The sequence below is a fragment of the Arachis duranensis genome, chromosome 3, assembly GCF_000817695.3.
Source record: "Arachis duranensis cultivar V14167 chromosome 3, aradu.V14167.gnm2.J7QH, whole genome shotgun sequence".
Classification (NCBI taxonomy): domain Eukaryota; kingdom Viridiplantae; phylum Streptophyta; class Magnoliopsida; order Fabales; family Fabaceae; genus Arachis; species Arachis duranensis.
The window spans coordinates 67,532,212-67,536,245 of NC_029774.3; positions in this window are offsets into that span (position 1 = coordinate 67,532,212).

Sequence of the window (4,034 nt, forward strand, 5' to 3'; positions counted from 1 at the left end):
TAGAGTTAATCATATATCCTCGCCTCATAACCCCAATAGAACACCACAACCACGTTGGTGGACCCACATCTTATCCAAATGGACATGAAACCTATGTGATGGTAAGTCAGACCGTTGTTGTAACTGCCTGTGGCTTATTTTGTCGAAGACAATATTTGTACACCAAACACAGTATTTTGTCGAAGAAATTAATTTATTTTTTATTATAAAAAACTTTTAAAATGTTAAATTATAAAAGCGTACAATAAAGAGGTATATATTATCAAAAAAGCATAGTTCAAGAAACGATCAAAATAAAATTATCCTAATTCAATAAGAAAATATATAAACCAAAATACACGTTAGTTATTTACAAAAATAAATTTTCTTGAATGTCATGGATATTCATAATTGTCTTCATTTTTTTAAGCGATAGGTCAAAATATGGATTTGGATATGAAAAGGCCTTTATTTTCCTATAAAAAGTGAAAAAACAAAAAAATAAAAATGCTTATTTTTTTCATTTTTAAATATCAAGATATAAGAATGATTAATAAACAAAATAGGACAATATAAAAATAGTGTAATTGAAAAAATATTTCATAATTCATCGTACATATCCTTATCAATAATTTCTTGAGCCTAAAAAAAAATCAGATACATTTGTTAACCTAAAAAACAACTATATAAACGATTCAAGATTATTCGATTAAATTGATTTATTATTATAGGGACGAATTCAATTAATTCAATCAAAATCTGTAAATTGAGATATTTTGTTTTGTACTGAATTTTTTGAAAAAAGCAAAAAAAAATGACATTAATCTTTGTTTATGTGTGACATAATGTAAATTAAATGAATAATAAAAATAACCTTAATTATAGAAGAATATTTTATAATTAAAAGTAAAAATAACTTCAGTTATTTTTTCAAAGCACTGTTTTCTTTATACATAATCGTAAAAGAAAAATGAAAGAGAAATAAAAAAGAAAAGAAAATAGGAAAATAAAAATAGTGAGGCTGATCCTATCGTAAAAAAATGAAAATAAAACGAAAGAAAGAAAAAAAGAAAAGAAAATAAAAAAAATTAAAAAGAAAAAGGCTATTAATTCACAAAATTTAAGGAAGTATTTGCCACAAAGTTCACAAAAAACTTTACACATTTTTACACTCTTTTAACTAAATTCATGAGAGAGAAAGTGAGAAAATTTCGCACACACTACTTGCATTTTCAGCCTCTTATCTCACCATTCATACAATATTCTTCAAGTGTTCCTCTAGAACTCAAACAATACAAGCACAAACTCTTGTACGTTTTTGTCAATCTTTGCGTCTATACTGAATTTGGTTTAGGTAAACTCTTGTTCTTTATCCTTTTATTTTTCTTTTACATGGAGGAGAGTAAGGATTCATCATGGTTACTATTTATTTTTAAAAGAAAAAGAAAAGGAGAAAGAATAAGAGTTTACCTAACCGAATTCAGTATAAACGCAAAGATTGGCAAAAACGTACAAGAGTTTGTACTTGTATTATTTGAGTTCTTGAGGAACACTTGAAGAATATTATATGAATGGTGAGATAAGAGGCTGAAAATGCAGGTAGTGTGTGTAAAATTTTCTCACTTTCTCTCTCAAGGATTTGGTTAAAAGAGTGTAAAAATGTGTAACATGTTTTGTGAACTTTGTGGCAAATACTTCCTTAAATAAAAAAATCAAAGTCTTAGTGAATTTATGATGGTAAAAAAGGCTGAAATATTTTGTGGTCAAGGGCTAAGCTTCAATGAATTAGGGGCGTGAAAACGAGGAAGCTTAGTCAGCGCTTACATGTCGAGCTGATCCACAGTTAACCGCAGTTAGTTACTCGAGGTTAAAAGTACAGTAGAGCGGGTAAAAGGCTGAGATAGTCTCGGCACAGAGACTGAGAAGGGAATACAAGTTACTTGGATGCTAAGTAAGAAGATTTGGGGTCTATAGGAGTCGTTTACGGAATACTAGTTAGAAATTCGGTTCGGGTAACTTTCACCATGCGGTAAAATAATTAATGGCTAAGATTTATTCTTAAAAAAATAAATCATGGGACATAATTATCAAGGTAGAAATTATTTTTACCATTGGTTTCGTCGTTTTCGGTTACACAAGTTTTTCTCGGTGTATGCAAAACCGTCACTAAAAAGTGAACTTCCGGCTCAAAATGTCTCCGGTGAGAAAATGAATCAATGGTAATCTAATATCTATTATTTACTAGTTGAACTTGACTTAGGTAGAATTAATTACCCTCGTAAAGTCAATTTTAGAATTTTATATTCAAAATGTGTAAATTTTCTTTAGTTTTATTATTCTTTTAGAATTTATACACTATTCTTTTCATTATTCTTTTTTCTTACCATTATATAGCTGCATATGCCTCACCACCACCCTTATATTAGCTTGTTCCCTCCATCCTCCTCCATTTTTTATTCTCTTTCTATATTTTCTTCAATCGCAATTAGTTACCAACATATATTAGTTCATATTTATTACACTCAGAAGTAAATATTACTTTAAAAATAGTCATAGAGAGCAGTTCTAGATATTCTCTGCTTGTCTGTTTGCCACATATTATCGTAGAATTCCTGAACCATGTTTCTTCCCACCTTTGTCTCAGGATTAGCTAGGATTTCCCAGCTTCTGTTTCGAAGTTGCTCTTGGATCTCCGGATATTCATCTTCTTTCAGATCGAATTTGACTTCCGGGATTACTGACTTTAGACCCATTACTTTGTAGTAATGGTCTGAATGTTCTTTGGTTAAGAACTTCCCTTGATTCCAAAGTGGTTTTGGAATACTCTTTTTCTTGCCTCTTGGAGTGGGTTGTTTTCCTTTAGGAGCCATGATCTTAGTGGGTATGGTTTAGTGATCACGGATAAACACACCAAACTTAGAGGTTTGCTTGTCCTCAAGCAAAAGAAAAGAAAGGAGAGGGATAAAAGGATAGATTGTTTTCGAATTGTTGAGGAGAGGGGAGAGGCCGAGAGTGGATTTAAAGGGAGGGTGGGTTTTCGAAAATTTTGAAGAAAGATAGGATAGAAGATATGATTTGTAAAAGATAAATATGATAGGAAAAAGATATAATTAAAAATTGAAATGATATAGAAGATATTTGAAAAAGATAAATCTGAATTTTTAAAAAAAAGATTTGGGATTAATTTGAAAAGATAATTGATTTTTTTTTTAAAAAGATTTGAAAAGAAGTTGGATGGGATTTGAGAAAGGATTTGTATTTATGAATTAAGATACATTTGATATTTTTGAAAAAGGGATTTTAGAAATTAGGATTAAAATTTTTGGAATTGAAAGATGAGAGTTTGTAACATGTTTATGCAAGAAATCATGAATTGGAACATAAAAATTTGAAAGAAATGTGAATTGAAAACGAATTTACCTTCTCCCCACAATCCTGGTGTTAAACACCCAAACGCTGCATGTTTTGGGCGTTTAACGCCCATTTGCAGCTTCTCCTGGGTGTTCAACGCCCAGCTGTTGCTTCTAGCTGATGTTGAACGCCAGGAACTCCTTTGTCACTGGGCGTTTTTCTGAACGCCCAGGACGCTATGAATCTGGCATTAAAGGCCCAGAAGGTGCTTCTTTCTGGCGTTCAACGCCCAGAAGATGCTTCTTTCTGGCGTTTAACGCTCTGATGGTTATCCTTACTGGCGTTGAACGCCCAGTAGATGCTTCTTTTGGGCGTTCAGCGCCTAAAACAGCTCTTACTGGCTTTTTCGCACCAGTGAGCTTCCTTTTTGCTGTTTTATCCTGCGGATCCTTCTGTAACTTTGTGAACTCAAGCAATTGCTATTTTACCTTGAAGATAATTGACATAAACCTGTAAAAAGTAATTAATTAACAAATAAATTTTGTAAATGGCTGGGTTGCCTCCCAACAAGCGCTTCTTTATTGTCTTTAGCTGGACTATTACTGAGCTTTAATCAAGTCTCAGTTTTGAGCATTCTTGCTCAAAATTGCTTTCAAGATAATTTTTGACTCTCTGTCCATTAACAATGAATTTTTTGTTAGAAT